This window comes from Bombina bombina, chromosome 7 (genome assembly GCF_027579735.1).
Source record: "Bombina bombina isolate aBomBom1 chromosome 7, aBomBom1.pri, whole genome shotgun sequence".
Classification (NCBI taxonomy): domain Eukaryota; kingdom Metazoa; phylum Chordata; class Amphibia; order Anura; family Bombinatoridae; genus Bombina; species Bombina bombina.
The window spans coordinates 536,693,160-536,711,307 of record NC_069505.1 but is presented as its reverse complement, the minus strand read 5'-3'; positions in this window follow the sequence as shown (position 1 = coordinate 536,711,307).

The following is an 18,148-nucleotide window of genomic DNA, read 5'->3' as shown; positions in this document are numbered from 1 at the left end:
TTTCTACAATATGTCCAAGCCTCTTATGTGTATATAGCAGGAGAGGTCTTCTTTGGTGTTCATATTTCAAGCCAAATGGATCTATATTAATTTAGGGAACATTTGTTATATAATTGCATAAGTATTGGCTGCGGAGTGATTCCAGAGAGATGCACAAGCATTAGCGTATGCCATACTGTTATAGTGGGGTAAATAATAAAAAAAAAAATACATTTATTCAGCATCAAAAGGGTATTACTTAGATATTTCTAGTACAGAAAATTGCAGAAAGAACATTACCCATGTTGCAGTATGTTTCTAATTAAGGCTGTTACTGGTAACTTGCTCTTATAAGGATGAGAGGGTATGACAATATTTCCAGATCTGATACAACATGGTCTTCAGTAAAATGAGGCATGGCTTAATAAAAATAGGCATTTATTCCTATAATGTGTGAAATTTAGCTATATGTGGGGGTATTACAGTATGATTTTTTCCTATATGTGTACAGTGTGACAGAACAAAACACTCCACTACAAGTAGGAGAGTAAGTACTAGTAAAATCAAATCAAAATCAAATAAAATCACATTTTAAAACAGTAAAAAACAAAATAAAAACAAGATAAATCATAGTTATAACTAGACTCATTGGGGCATATGTATCAAGCTCCGAAAGGAGCTTGATGCACCGTGTTTCTGGCGAGTCATCAGACTCGCCAGAAACAGAAGTTATGAAGCAGTGGTCACAAAGACTGTTGCTCCATAACCTGTCCGCCTGCTCTGAGCAGGCGGACAGACATTGCAACAATACAACCCTATCGTGTACGGTCGGGTTGATTGACACCCCCCTGCTGGCGGCCTATTGGCTGCGAGTCTGCAGGGGGCAGCATTGCACCAGCAGCTCTTGTGAGCTGCTGGTGCAATGATGAATACGCGAGCGTATTGCTCGCCGTATTCAGCGAGGTCTGGCGGACCTGATCCGCACTGGCGGATCAGGTCTGCCAGTCTTTCATAACTAGAGGCCATTGTCTGTGGAATCACTGAACTGTGAACAATCCTTCTAAAGATGTTGCTTGCACTGAAGTATCGTAACAAGTATTGTAACAGAAACAAAGTAAGAAAAAGAAAGTAGATACCTAGAAAGTGGTGAAATACATTTGTTTTCATGCATATGTCAGGAAGAGCACATTCTTAAAATAAGTTGCTGCTAGATCGTATGTATCACTTTACTCAAGAAGGTGGACTTTCACTTTGTATTGAGATGCAATACCACAGTAACCACTAGAGGTCCTCATAGATTAACGATCTGTTCACATAATGTGAATTGGAATGTAGAAACGCGTGTTTTCTCTCTCTTATCCTCAAAAATATGTGCCTAGATTTGCAAATCGACACTATTGCATAGTTCTGTGGCACAGCTAAACAACACAATAAAGCATACATTGCAGTCAGTTCCACCAATAGAGCAGTGGCAAAATCATTATGCTAGTATGTTAGGAGTGGTTTGACAGCTTTACAAATCAGTTAGATAACAGAGACCCTCTGCAACATCTTCACATAAAAAGGAAACTTACATATATTCAAAAAAAAAAAAAAAAAAAGAGGAAATCAAACACTAAAAGAGAGAGAAGGAGAACCTAAATGCATGGTTAGTTCAAATTAAAACGATTGTAGCACCTGGGGGCTGAGCTTGGCTGCACGGGAAGATGGCCGCATAGCATATTAGCTCCTAGGCCCCACTTTCCAGGCAACATAAAAAAAGCTGCAAGACTACATCTAAAAGTTCCCCGGACCATCTGTAAAACCTCAGTACAACTGGAGGAAGAACCGTAGCGTGTTAAAAGCAGCCAGATCTGTGCACGCTTGGTATTCAACACAGATCACGGCGCCCACGTGGCGCTCCGCAACATCTAAAGAGGCATCGGAACGGGAGACCCGACGGTTCACCCACAGAGCAGGAGGTAAGGGGTAATCCCAAAACAGAACAGCGGTCAGCTTAAGAATTGCGGCTGGGCAGAGAAAAACCGCAAGATACCTGCACAACATTCACTGCCTATAATTCAGAGCGGACACACTTAGCTGCAACAGGCCCACAAACAACATAGATCAAGGGTCTTGACTGTAAAGGGCAGCTACGAGGCGGGACCCCACTTTAGGGCACTCAGGGCCAGAGATAAAGCACTAGAAGGAGGAGGTAGAGAAAGGATACAAGAGGCAAGCAGCAGTGGATGAAAGGGAAGAGAGCTTGTTTAATTGTAAAGCTTTGTATATAAAACTAACATCGACCACAATCAGAGCCCTCTAGAAGTATTCTGCAACCATCATACATGCCCTCTACCCTGAAGATAAGTTAAACAGCAGTAACTCACCTGAAAGGTCACTATTAATACAGCCCCCAAAAAGTATTTGAAAGCTATTAGTCTGCAGGTGCGAGGCACTTATAAATTGCTGCTGGCTCCACGTGGGTGCAAACAACTAACAGACAGACTCTCATTTATAACCTTTTAAACTTATATGAATAAAACAGTTGCCTGCACATAGCAGTTCCATACCTTTCACATCACAAGGCTAGCGGATATGCCCGTCTGCAAACAGCACAAGCCAGAAAAAAATAAAAGACTAAACCAATACACCAATATCTGAAAGCCCAGGCAACAATATCCTCCCCCACAGAGATGGAAGCAACACCAACACAAAAGAATTTAATGCTGCAAAAGCCACCACCAGACACAAACACCAACTTATTAACCAAAAACGACCTTAAAACCTTGTGTACAAAAGAGGACATAAAGGAAATCATGGGTGAAGTCAAGGGATGGTTTGGTGAGCTTAAAAGAGATTTAACTAAAGTAACAAATAGAGTCTCTGTGTTAGAGGAAAACCACAACACCACAGACAAAGACATACAACATATTTCGAGAATAGCTTATGAGCAGGAGGACACTATTCATCATCTATTAGAAAGGGTTGAGGATTTGGATAACAGAGGCAGGCGTAACAACCTACGCATTAGGGGGATACCTGAAACCATACACCAAAATGCAATAGAGGGCTGCCTCCAAGACCTATTTCGAACCCTAAAGGGCACAAGTGAATCTCCTGACATCTGTATAGAAAGAGCTCATAGAGCTCTGAGGGCGACAACACCCCCTAAAGCCCCTCCAAGAGACATAATCATAAAATTACTGAACCACAAAGATCGAGAGGAGTTGCTGCGACATTCCAGATTAAAACAGAAGTTTACCCACGCAGGGAATCACATACAAATTTTTGCAGACCTTTGCCCAGCGACCTTGCAGAAAAGAAGGGACCTCAACTTTATAACTTCCACACTAAGAGCACATAACATCCCATATCGCTGGGGTTTTCCTGTGTGCATTATTGCCTCTAAGGATAACAACACAGCTATCTACAAAACCTTGGATGACCTCCCACGCTTCAATAAGATTCTGCAGCTTAGTATCAGGCACCCAGAAGAAGAAGATGGATTACAACAAAGAGAAAGAGAACACTTGGCCGGGACTGGCACTAAAACAATACAAAAAGAGCGTTCGCTGACATGCTCCCCACCAGGGGTGCACTCAGAGAGCACAGAGAACTCTGGAACATGAACTAATTCACATATGAACTATCTATCTGAAGTAGCAGTAGCAGCTTAAGGTTGTATGTCTTATTTCTTATTCAAAATGTTTTGTTAGTTGCCTGGGGGTGGGGATACTACCCTCGGTTGGTATTTATTTCAACGCATTTGTATTGTTGATTGCTGTATAAGTTGTTTACAGGAACAGTTTGAGAACTTATAGTTTTTCCAACCACATTAAAATATTGCACATTGCTAATTGTTTTGTAACACAGACCACATAAGGAAGCATAAAACCATACACAAAACATAAACAAATAACTGAGACTAACAGGTAGCAAGATAACAGAGAAGCACATTGCGAGCTCCCAAACACAGGCCAGATCAAGCTCAGTAAATATCTTAACAACATCCTATACTCCACGTTCTTATCAATAATTACAAACATGCACTCCATAACACTCACAACAGTGAATGTAAATGGCCTGAATAGCCCAGAAAAAAGATCAATGGTTTTTAGGGATCTATATAAAAACACAGGAGATCTACTCCTTATACAAGAGACACACTTTAAGAGGGGTAGGGAGCCAAAAGTACTATCACACAAATACAGGGACATGTATTTAGCCTCAGGACAAACCAAAAAGGGAGGAGTGGGCATACTGCTCAAGAACTCAATGCAATTTAAACCCACTTATATAGAGAGAGACAAAAATGTCAGATACATAATATTAGTGGGCCTCCTATTCAACAGACCAATCACCGTGGTAAATGTTTACCTCCCAAACAAAGACCAACAACACATCTTTAAAACAGTGTTCCACTCAATATTAGTACATGCTAAAGGGGTTCCTAGTGGGAGATTTTAACTTCCCGATGGATCCGCAGGTGGATACATCCTCCGGCTCCACCAGCACTCCTAAAAGAGTGATTAAATCTATTAAGGGACAATTGACTCAACTAAAGTTACATGACGTATGGAAAACATTGAACGCACACACAAGAGACTATACATTCTACTCCAATCCCCACAAAACATTCACCAGAATAGATGATATATTCTCAGACCAATTAGGGTTATCTATGACTTTTGACTCACCGATTCTAACCATCACATGGGCAGATCATGCCCCAGTACAATGCAAGATAGATTGGCCTGATATCCCGTTAACAACATATACATAGAGACTAGACGAACACATGCTGGAAAATCCCATACATAGGCAGGCGATAGACAACACGCTGACTGAATACTTCAAAGAAAATGCGACAGACAACATGTCAGACAGAATTGTATGGAAAGCACACAAATGTGTATTGCGGGGCGAATTCATAAATAGAAAGGCAAGAGAGAAAAAAGAGAATAGGCAATTTTTAGCTTCCACGATGGCTCAAATAGGGTATTGGGAGAAAGAACAGAAGGCAAATCCACAATCCAAAGACATCTTAGCGTCACTACAAAAGGCTAGACAATCACTAAGAAGCTATCTTACAAAAGAATACCAAAGGAAAGCCGCCTATCTTAAGCAGAAATTCTTTGATGTAAGAGACAAAACAGGAACCTCATTAGCAAGGGCTCTCAAATGCCACCAACTAAACTCACACATACACAATCTCAAGGATAAACAGGGGACGATACAAAAAAACAGCAAAAACATAGCCGAAACTTTCAGACAGTATTATACCTCACTTTACAATATAAAGGAAGACACCACACCACAGATTATTGCAGACTACTTATCGGACCTAAATCTCCCTACACTAGAGACAGATGAAGCTAAAGAATTAGAATCCCCCATAACAATAGATGAAATTAAAAAAGCCATAAAATCTATGCCAAGCGGCAAATGCCCAGGCCCCGATGGCTTTAGCGTGAAATACTACAAAACCTTTTCCCATCACTTATTGATCCCACTAGCAAATATGTTCAATTCGCTTCTACAAACCGACGGATTCCCAGACACCATGCTGGAAGCCCATATATCTGTTTTACCAAAACCGGGACGGGAACCAAACAGACCTGAAAATTTCTGCCCAATATCGCTTTTGAACTCGGACGTTAAGATCTTCGCCAAAATATTAGCCCAAAGACAATAAATATCTCCCCAATTTAATACACACTGATCAAACAGGCTTTATCCCAGGTAGAGAGACAAAGGACAAAACTTTAAAAGCCCTCCAACTTATATCCTATGTCAAACATAAAAATATCCCTGCGGCTCTGATATCAACAGATGCTGAGAAAGCTTTTGACAGGGTTAATTGGCAATTTCTAAAAGCAGTAATGCACAAAATGAAATTCGGCGATAAATTCATACACTATGTCTTCTCCCTTTATACGGACCCTTGGGCCAGGATTAGAGTAAATGGTACACTGTCTGATAAACTATACATCAGAAATGGCACCAGACAAGGGTGCCTGCTCTCCCCGGTTCTTTTTGCAATTTCCATAGAGGCACTAGCCCAAAAAATAAGGAATAATTCACATATTAAAGGCATAGAGGTGGGAGACACAGAACATAAGTTGGCCTTATACGCCGATGATGTTTTATTTACACTTACAGATCTGGAGAATTCTCTACCAGAAGCATTGAGATTGCTTCAGGAATTTGGGAAGGTGTCCAACTTCCTAATAAATACCACAAAATCGGAGATGTTAAATCTAACATATGACGACAGAGAGTTCCAGCGCTTATCACAATCCTGTCCACTTAAAATACAAAAATCAAAGATCAAATACCTGGGCATTTATTTAACCACAGACCCCAAAGAGTTATTCCAATCGAATTATAAAGTATTAGAAACCACACTAGTGGCGGATCTTTCCAGCTGGAAAAGTAAATCAATATCTTGGATAGGTAGAGTAAATGTGATAAAAATGAACGCCCTTCCCAGACTATTATATTTATTGCAAACTATCCCCATACATCTACCGCAACAATATCTTTCTAGGGTACAATCTTTACTAGAACAATTTATTTGGCAAGACATAAGACCCAGGATAGCTAAGCAAACAATGTACATGGCTAGAGACAACAGGGGGCTGGGAGTCCCAAATCTCCATACATATAAAACATCAAAATTTAGTTGAGTGGTGTACTAACAATGCACATAAGCAGTGGATCCAAATTGATAGGCACATCTTAAGGTTGTGTAATGCAGGAATAGCAGCATGGCTGCCGACCAAACAAAGACCAGCAATCCTTCAACATTACCAAATACTAGAGGATTTTTTTCAGACGTGAGACAGATTATTAAACACCACAACACACATGTCCAACATTATTTCCCCCATGGTACCAATAAGCCACAATACCGCCCTCCCTTGGTTTCACAAAGAAACACAAAGAGCTCCAGGTACACACATTAAGAACAGAGTCATCTCTATATTTCAACAGGAAGGGACAACTAATACACTCGACTCAATACAGGAATCGCATCCAGACATTGGAGTTAATTGGTTCTCATATACACAAACATGTCATTTTATCCAGCATCACCCTAAGAGGCGGAGCTTAACCAGAAAACTGACCCCATTTGAGACCCTCTGCCTCTCTACTAACACTCCCAGACATCTAATATCATTAATATATAAGCAACTTGTGAAAGGGGATTCACAAGAACTACCCAGTTATACCAAAGCATGGGAAAAGGAACTGGGATTAGCTATATCAGACAAAGACTGGCAGAGGGCTTTTTCAGAAACTAAGAGATCGTCTATTTCAGTCAGGGTACTAGAAACCAACTTCAAACTTCTTACACGCTGGTATCTTACTCCCAGTAGACTCCGCAAAATATACAGAACAGCGAGCAATAAATGCTGGCGAGGCTGTGGGGAGGAGGGACACTTGACCCACATCTGGTGGAGCTGCGACAGACTTGGCACATTCTGGCTGGAGATGCTGGGCTTTATGTCAGAAGTGATAGGACAACATATTCCTAACGACCCTTTGATACTCTTGTACATGTCCCTCCCTAAATCTAATAACAACATAGCAAGGAGACTACTCAACCTAATGATTAACAGCGCCAAAACACTAATGCCAAAACACTGGAAATCGAACTTACCCCCTACAGTAGAAGAGTGGAAAGCACAAGTAGAACACTTTCTCCAGCTTGAGAGATACCACCACCTATAATCGGGCACTATAGAAACACATGAGCTGATGTCACTCCTTTGGAAGCAACATTCATCTACAGACTAATACCTATACAGACACCACACGCAGAGGCAGGTAGACACATCACTATGCATACAGACTCATAAACCTGTCACAAAAATTACAACATACAGAGTGACAATCTGGACTAGTACGATATAGATAAAGTGTAAGGTAATTACATGAATAATAGTTGTTTAATTCCTTGTTTTTCTCGATACTGTAATTTAATGTGTATAAAGTTCTACAATGCTGAAGATAGATTGTATAATTTCTTTGCAACAACGTAACTGTTCAATTTATTATCCTCTAAAACGGACACTACAAGACATTTTTTATGAAAGTAACTAATGTAGAGGAACTTTAACAAGAGGACTCAATCTAACAGTCTTTTAAAGATCTCAACCGTTTATAAGATTTGTTCATATAAATTAACATTGAAGTATAACTGATGTAAATCCTGTATGACACTTTTGTTTCAATAAAGCTTTTTTGAAATAAAAAAAGAAAAAAAAAACAAAACAAAAAAACGATTGTAGCACCATTACTATGTCAGCCTGTTATGTATGGTGTGTTAGGTTTACGGACCGATTAGAAAAACATAGAATTTCGGCAAACATAAGGAGAGCAGCAGGCCCTTTTCTAATGCAGACTAAATAACTCAGCCAAAGCCTCTCCTATGTAGCCGTGCAGCTGTAGCGCCCAGTAAGTTCATAGCATACGGTCTAGAGAGCCTGGAGGGCAGTGGAGATGAGGTAAGTAGATCCCTCAACAGGAGTCCCTTTGTGCTGTAAATGTATCGTATCTTGTCCTCCTTCAATAAGTTGAGGCTGTCAGTCTCAGCAAACGGTTCCGTTTCAGATACGTGCAGCAGTTGAGTCGTCAGCAATCGCAATCCTCCGATTGATAGTTTGCTATGCTGCTGGCACAGAGCATGAAGGATTGTGTTGTTCAGGATCTGATGGGAGTAAAAGTAAGGCTTTCTTAAAGAGCTAAATGCCCTTTTAAGGGCAATGAAAAAGAGCTGAATGCCCTTTTAAGGGCAATACCCACAAAAATGCCCTTTTCAGGGCAATGGGTAGCTTAGTTTTATTTTTAGAGTTAGGGTTTTTTTATTTTGGGAGGTTGGTTGGTGGTGGGTTTTACTGTTGGGGGGTCTTGTATTTTTTTACAGGGAAAAGAGCTGATTTATTTAGGGCAATGCCCTACAAAAGGCCCTTTTATGGGCTATTGGTAGTTTATTGTAGGCTAGAATTTTTTTATTTGGGGGGGCTTTTTTATTTTTATAGGGCTATTAGATTAAGTGTAATTGTTTTTATTTTGGATAATTTCATTTGTTATTTTTCGTAATTTAACGTTTTTTATTTTTTGTACTTTAATATTTTTAACTTGTAATTTAATTTATTTAATTGATAGTTATAAGGGATTAAACTCTTACCGGATCCTTCCCAGCTGAGGAGGGAGAATCTTAACCATAACTTAACTTAAATAACTATTTACATGTGCATGTAGTGCAAATAACGACAACTTTGTATGGGAGAAATTTTTGACTGTCACAGGTCAGAAATTTTATTAACCTAAATAAACTTATAGAACTGATAGAACTGAATATGGCGTCATAGAGACCAACTAACCCAGAACAGCAAGGAGATTTCCGGCCCAACGGGAACAGCAGCAGAGGGGTCTCTGCTCTAAGGAGATGACGCTGAGGGGTTGCAGAGATCACGTGACCATCCCTCAAGAGGGAGGAAGGAGGGTTACCGTCACATGCACGTAAGGCCTACCCTCCTCCCCAGAAGTGTGGTCATCACTTACCTCTAGCGACCTTCTCCTACGCAACAGGACCGGGATCTCCCGCCACAAGGAAGCATTTTAATGGACCCTTGCCGCCAACACCCAGAGCCCGATTTAGAGGAGGGGTGAAATTGCTCTTTGGATATCCCCTATGAATAAATCTAAACCCACATCAGAGAGATGAACTTTATCCCTTCTATAAAGTTCAGTTCTATCAGCCGAAATGGCTTTGTGCCGTACCACAAAGCCACCTGAACCTGTGACGGTTTTTGCCAATGCTGCATTAATCTTTTTCCTAATCCGGTATGCCACCGTATGGGCAGACATATGCCTCCAGTAGAGACAGGGGACTATATTGGACCATCCTATCATGATCCCTGGAATGCGAACTCCCAACCAACCAATGTCTGCCTGCATAATTTTTATTAACTGGAGAACTGGCATGGCCCCCACATCATTACCCCCCAAGTGAAGGATCAGGATATGAGGCTTACCCCAACATGCCAGGGCCTCAGATATTGTCCCCGCTAGTTGTGGCCAGCACATGCCCCTATCCCCTAACCACCTAATGGATGCTTTGTTGGAGGGGAAACCCAGGGATTGGCCAATTGGGAGGGATGCACAACGGAGGGAGGCCCAGTGGAAGAAGGAATGGCCCACAATCCAAATTCTCTTCACTCCGGGGACAGTGCCTGTGGAGACAATCATTTTAGTATCTTGCAAAACACGTGAAACATCAAACAATTGGGCGGACATATTTTTTTTAAACAATTGGACCGCCAACGTCCAATACGTTTTATGTCCTCACTCGAGGACCCTGCTTGCGCTGCATCTGTTGCTGCCCAATACTGAAGGAGTGTGGGGCCAGCTTGCTAGCATCCAGCCCCGCTTTGACTGCCGCCAGCTTCAGAAACCTTCCAAACTGGAACTTGGAAAGGGATCTGCCGTCCGCATGGACCAAGAACTGTCCCAGAACTTCCGGTCTGTGAGTTAAATAAAGGTTAACCCATTTAACCGGGCAGCATGCGCTGTCTGCCTGTGGATGCATGGGGATCAACATTCCCTTTCCTTCCTGGTCCGTTTTTGAGCGTGGAAGAAAAAGGAGGAGGGACCCAGGAGCGGCCCTAACATGCTGCAACTGAATCCCCGATCCAGACTTCTGTTTAGAGGGTGCTACTAATTCACTAACCCTAAGGGCTCCGGCAAAGGCCAAATTAAATGCCGTTTGAAGAGCAGGGCTTCAAATTCTGATACACAAACCTCATTGAGCGCCTGTACCAAACGTTCCAGGCGCTCACGAGTAATGGGCTCGTGAGAGTCAATTTTCTGCTGCTGTGATCTGCCCCAACCCTTGACTACATGCCTGATGAAAAATGAGTTGGTCGGGTCAGGGATGGATAAAGCCCTGTAGAAAAATGACAGCGCGGCTAATTTGGACTGCATTGCCCCTTGACGGACCCCAGAAGTGTGTAAACTCACCAGCCAATCGCATAACATGTCCTGAGATCCCTGAGCAGCATCAATTCCCCTGGAACTACAAAAATTATCCCATTCAGCCCACATGTGGACATAAGTGTGCCATGTGGATGGTGCTAGGGAGGAGTGAACCAACGGGAGCAAGGCTATCCAGGAAGAATGAGCTGCCAAAGGAAATCAGGACAGCGTAAACCTAGTGTAGCTGCCCTGGGAACTAACTGTCTAAATTTTACCCATTCAAAACATGACAGTGCGTCGGCCACCACATTGTTCACCCCGGGGACATGACGGGCCTGGAATTGGATGTTAAGCTCCAGAAAGCGCAACACCAAGTGATGCAACAAAGTGATCACCTTCGCAGAGGTGGCTGTTAAATTATTGATTGCGTATACCACACTGATGTTGTCTGTCCAGAACACAACAGTTCTGTTCGGCAATTTGCTACCCCACAGCTCGATGGCCAAAACCACGGGTGAATAGCTCCAGGAGAGTTAAATTACGAGTAAGGCCCACTGAGGGCCAGGACCTAGGCCAAGGCTCTGCACTCCACTCTCCCTGGAAGTAAGCCCCGTAGCCGTGTGATCCAGCTGTGTCCGTGAAAAGGTGTAATAACTGACTTGACATGGGAACTGACCGCCACACCCGCACCCCGTTAAAATGTGTAAGACATTTTTCCCATACTACCAGATCTGCCATCAAATCTTCCCCTATGGTTATTTTCGAATTCGGGTTGGACCTACCACTTAGCTGTCACTCTAGTCTCCAGTTAAAACTCGACCCATGGGGATAACCCTGCAGGCAAAGTTAAGCAGCCTTAATAACGATTGTAATTGTTTGAGGGAAAGAACTGATTGCGAGACAGCCACTCTGACCACCTCTAGCATGGCTTGAACTTTGTCAAATGGCAGCCTACAAAACTGAGCGATGGTATCAATCTCTATCCCAAGGAAAACTAAACATGAAGTGGGGCCTTGAGATTTGTCTTCGGCCAGGGGCACCCCGAAGTGGCTCATAATACTGCCCTTCCTGCGATGAGAAAATCATCGAGGTAGTGTGGTATGGAATTGCTGCCCACGTCCGAAGCCACTACCCAATGAAGGAAACTGCTAAATGCCTCAAACAAGGCACATGATAAAGAGCAGCCCATAGGTAGGCAACGATCCACATAGAACATACCCGACAACTTGCAACCCATGAGGTGGAATACTGAAGGGTGGAGTGGCAAAAGCCTAAATGCCGACTCAATGTCAAGTTTCGCTAATAAAGCACCTGGACCCGCCCTCCGAACCAGATCTAGTGCGTTATCAAAGGATTGATAGCGCACTGAACTGAGTTCTGGGTCAATGGCGTTGTTGACTGATCCACCTTTAGGGTATGACAGGTGCAGAATGAGAAGAAACTTTTCTGGTTTCTTTTTTTGGGACCACCCCCAGCGGGGAAATTACCAAATTGTCTAAGGGTGGTGAAGGAAAGGGTCCGGCCATGCGGCCTAAAGCCACCTCCTTATTATTTTTTTCCCTCACAACATTAGGGTGCTGATAGGCTGAGATAAGATTCCTATGAAAATTCCTGGCCTTAATGATCCTGACCGCTGGTATTTTGAAACCATACGAAAACCCTTCCCACAACATTCGGGCAGAACCTTGATCTGGGTATGCCCATAATCATGGTTTAATTGCCCAAACCTTAATTGGCGTTTCCGCTCTTTTGGCCCAGGCTGGCATTAGTAGGCTTATTGTTTGTGGTATTGTCCCTTCGCTTACTGCATTCGCTGCCAGGGTGTGGGCCAGAGCAGAATCTGCAGACGTGCCTAAAGGCGCATGCGCTACCCTTTTCACATTTTTTATCTTGAAAGGGCCAGCATGTGCCCCCCCTTTTTCTATTTATGTTGGAATGAAATGACTGCTGAGGGGTGGTAATGGAAGAGGAGGAACCCCCTTTGGGGTTCATCCGCTGCCATAATTGGTTATCTGTGGAGTCGAAAGTTAAGGTAGGGTTACCTGCCATCTTTCTTCTGAACTCCGCGTCATACTCCCTCCATACTCCCTCACTGTGGTTACGCTGAATCCAATGAATGGTGTCAGTGTATTTCAGAATTGCCAGACTCTGAGAGGGGTATTTCTCTATATAACAGGAGGAGAACACCCTAAAGCACTGCAGCCACTCATCGAAAGTATTGGGGCGCTTACATTTTTTGGGGCCTGTCCCTTCAGCACTCCTTTCTCTCTGCCTATAAGCCTCCACAGAGAGGTCAAATATATTAACGTATTTACCTCTGTGGATTCTGCTAACCACTTTTTTGCGCAAGTGCTTGTGCAGAGAATACATTTTTCCTGGACTTGTGTCGCCATAAAGGGCAGCATGTCTTTCAGAAATGGCCCTGGGGAGTAGGGGTTCTGCTTTGACCTCTGTAGGGGGTTCTGTGGATGGCAGGGCTAGCATTTTATCTGGCGCAGCCCCCCTCTTTAATTTTTTTTTTATCATTTTAAACATTTTCTTCTGTTCTTGTAAATCCATTGAAGAGTCACTATTTGACCCTGTGTCAGAGGTGGATGAGTCAGAAGAAGAATTGTTATCATGTGTAAACAAAATATTCTCACCATGGGAAATGGCAGTCAGTCCTTGTTCGACGGTGTTAGTGACTTGGTCTTGATGCTGATTGGGAATAGCGATGGCGTTGGATAAGCCCTGCTGTCTATTTGAAGTGTTAGCGGCTGCTCCAGCATCCCCTGGGTTAATTACAGTGGCAGCGTGTTGCTGGACCTTTGTTGCCTCTTTTGAGCAAAGTACTCCCTGCAAAAGAGATAACAATTCGCGAGCACTTTGTACTTGTGTGTGTGGGTTATCAATAGCAGGAAGTTGGGCAATAACATTAGCATCCTGCCCTAAATTAGATACAATTGTATTAGCAGGTAATTGGGCAATAACATTAGCATTCTGCCCTAAATTAGATACAAATGCATTACTTGCGGCAGCAGTCATAGATCTATGATGTCTCTGACCTAATGGCTGTACATTCACACCCTGTAGGCATGCATTTGCCACCATGGAGGATGATTCATGAGGTTCAGTCACATGTAAAGCACACTCAGACCTTTGGGGGTTAATAATTAAAGCTGTTGGCTGTGCAGCCATCTGACATACATCACCATCATGCAAACCACATTCAGACCTTTGGGGGTTAATGAAACTTGCTGGCTGTGCAGCCGTTTGAGGTACACCACAAGCAGCCCCTTGAGGGTTAACAATTAAATCATCTTGTTGTGGGGCCGTTAAAGGTGCGCTACCTACAGGACTTACAATGTTACTGGAAGCAGCCTGCTGATTGGCTGTTTGCGCTGCAATTGAATTCCCTATATGAAACCCCTGAACAAATTCTAAAGGCCTCTTTGACCTTGTAGGGTTAATACTGCGAGCGCCCCTTCCCCTTCTATTGCCTCTCTGCCTGGCATTGCCTCTAAACTGTGAGTGACCCCTTTGCGGCCCTTGAAAATAATGGCCATTTTTTTCCGCCCGCTTGCGCTGAACGCTAGCGCCTTTATCTCCCCTCTGTCCTCCTATTTATACCCCATCCACGGCCAAGGACAACTCTCGGTGCTCACCTGCATCGTGTCCTGCACCGGGAGCCGATGTCCTTACGACCGCGTGGGTTTTCGTCAAACCGGAAGTGCCGCTGGACACTTCCGGCGACGTCACAAGCATGGTGTCGGCCCCGGAGATAGGCCTTGTACCGTGCGGTTGGAGTTCTTTAAGGCCACAAGGCTCGGGCAACACCACCGGAGGCCTTGCGGTCACTGAAGGTGTCCCACTATTAGTGAGTGGTTTGGCGGTAGTAGCGGCGGTTGGCCTGGCCCTGTCCCGTCCAGGCAGAGTTCCGCCAGAGGCCGCAGTACTTTGGGGATTTTTATTTTTGGCAGCAGATGTGGGCCTACGGAGGGTTAAGTCTCCTTGGGAGGCCATAACGGGTGGTGTGGCGGTATGATTGGGTGTCTGTAATAGTGCAGATTGAGGGCTAATAACGAGTGGGGGTAATGGAGTTACCTGAGGGTTAACCAAAACCGGGAGTTCAGCAGGGTTAATAATAGGTTTTACTTGCCCCTGGGGAACAGAGGGAGAAGCAGCCATTGCTGCAATAATGTTTTGCAATAAACCAGATACTGCAGACACCGCTGAGGGGGGCACAGCACTAATAAATGAAGCCATGTGGCTAGCTGCCATATTTTCAAAAGGCAAGTTTATTTGCTGTGGAAGGGGGTTTACTTGATCTAGCTGATCATTATCTGACTCCTGCTCTTCTATATTATGAACCTGAGCTGTAACAACATTAGAGAACTGAGTTGGAGGAATAACATCCATATCATCCATATTATCAGATTGAACACTTATCTGTCTGGTCACATTTGCAGATCCAGATGGTGCTTGGTCAGTCTGAAAACATCTGGGAGGCAAAGTAGAACGTCTTGAATGATTCATGTCTGCACTGATGAGGACAAAACTGCTTCAGTCAGGATCCGGAGAAGAAGAGGAAGTTGCAAGGGGAGATTCAGCTTTTCTACAGGTAAGGAGGGGCCTACCCTGAATAGCAACAATGTTGCACCCCAACACCAACCCTCTCTCTTCTATCCCACTCTCCTCCAGCCTTAACCCTTAGACTGCTCCAGGCTTATGCTAAGCCCTACACTGCATTTTTAATTTTAGTATAATAATAATGTTAGTTTAATATATAGTTTAAACTTAGGTTTTTTTAATTTCTCAGGTAAGTTTTTATTTATTTTAAGATAGGGATCTTGTAATGTTAATTTAAAGCTAGGGTGTTGTTAGGTTTAGGGGTTAATAGTTTAGTGTTTTGCGATGTGGGGGGCTGTCGGTTTAGGGGTTATTTGGTTTATTTAGTGGCAGTGATGTGGGAGGCCAGAGGTTTAGGGGTTAATAACTTTATTTAGTGGCGGCGATGTTGGGGCACGGCAGAATAGGGGTCAATATCTTTATTATAGTGTGGGCGATGTCGGGGTGCAGGGAAATAGGGGTTAATAACTTTATTTTGGTGACGACAATGTCGGGAGGGGCAGATTGGGGTAAATAACTTTAAGTAGGTGTTGGCAATGTCGGGGGCAGCAGATTAGGGGTGTTTATACGTTGGGTTTATGTTAGTGTGTTAGGTTTAAACTTAACTATTTTTTCCTCATAGACATCAACGGAGTTGCGTTACGGAGCTTTTCATTCTGCGATCACAGGTGTTAGGTTTTGTTTCTAACACTCTCTCCCCATTGATGTCTATGGGGAAAGTGTGCATGAGCATGTCAAAGCAGCGCTTGTACTTTGTGCGGTATGGAGCTTAATGCAACCATATTGCACGCACAAGGCAGCTTTTAAAAAACTCGTAATGGCAGTGCTATGGAGGGTTCGTTTCGCACCCTCTATAGCGCAAAACTTGTAATCTAGGAGAGAATGTCAGTGGTTACTCAAGTAACACGTCCGGACTGGCTACTACAAATGGGACAACGGGTGAGAGGAGATTCAACATGAAAAAAAAAGGTGTTAAACACAATGTTAATGTTTTCAGAAGGTTTTTAAACATGATATATTTATTAAATAAAAATACAGAACTGTATTTCAAGATGTATCGTGCCCTTTTATGGATGGTGCTGGGTTATGAAAGGTAGTGTTTGCTATAATATTCTGCAAATAGAGGATACCCATATAATTAATTAAATAAATGACACTCCAAACTATGCCCTTCAGGGCACATCCACAGATTTGTTAGATCTAGGCCCAGTATCCAGAACTCCTTGGATAAACAGAAAAAGAAATATAGAGGAAATAGAGGAGGAAAACAAACATAATCAAAAAAGATGGAGGTAGATGAGAAAAGAATTTTTAATTTGAGCAAAGTCAAATTGTCACAAGAGGAACATAAAGTATTAAAATTATGTTTAACATTTGCACCCACCCAAAGAATGAATAAGTATTAAACTCATAAAAAGACACTTCCTCAAACATCCAATAGAGAGAGAGAGAGAGATAAACAAAGACAAAGTGCTGACCAAACTCCAAATATTATACATACAAACCTTAAACCTAAGTAGTCCTTCTACTCCCTTCAGGATAAGGGCAGTCACATAGAAACTTTTGAAAAAATGCTGCAAAAAGCTCTGGCAAAACATGAATACACTAAACACAAAATTAATTATAATTTGAATAGGAATGAGAAATTAATGTTAGAGAATCTAAAAAAAATAGAAATGTAACAATAAAACCTGCGGATAAAGGAGGTGGTTTCATAGTGATGGATAGAGAATATTATCTCAAATAATGAAATAGAATATTGAGTGATCAAACCACCTATAAGGAACTCAAATTAAACCCAATAAAAAAGATAGCCGAAAAATTCAAAATATTACTTACAGAAGCAAAATGAAATAAAATATTAAACAATAAAGAATTTAATTTCCTTAATCAGGAGTATCCCAGAATTGCAATCTTTTACTTTTTACCAAAGATACATAAAAACAAAACACAACCCACAGGGAGACCCATCATCGCTGGGATTGGTTCAGTTACAGCAAATTTATCACAATACATACACATTCAGTTACAAAAATATGTAAAAGAATTACCAACTTACCTAAAAGATATGGCACAAGTACTATCCACATTTGAGAGTTTAAACTGGGATGACAATTATACACTAGCAACATGTGACATCACGGCCCTATAATCAAGTATCATTCATGAAAAGGGTTTGGAAGCTATTACATTTTATTTGGATGCAGATATTAATATGTTACAGAAACAAAAAGACTTATCCTGAGGGGGATAGAGTTTATACTCATGAACAATGTATTTGCATTTAACAACAAATTATACATTCAAATTAAAGGAACAGTCATGGGCATGAGGTTCGTCAATTTATTTATGGGCTTATGGGAAAAAAGATTCATAGACTCTCATGAGCTAGGCACAAACCTCATGCTCTTCAAACGTTATATTGACAACGTGCTGATTGCATGGAAAGGAGGTGAAGATAGCTTAGTTACAATGTTTAGAGATATGCATACCAATACCGATGGATTACAATTCACCTAGGAGAGCAGTAAAGATAAGATAAGATTCTTAGATTTGAATATTTTTGTGGAAGATAAAATTGTATACACTACAA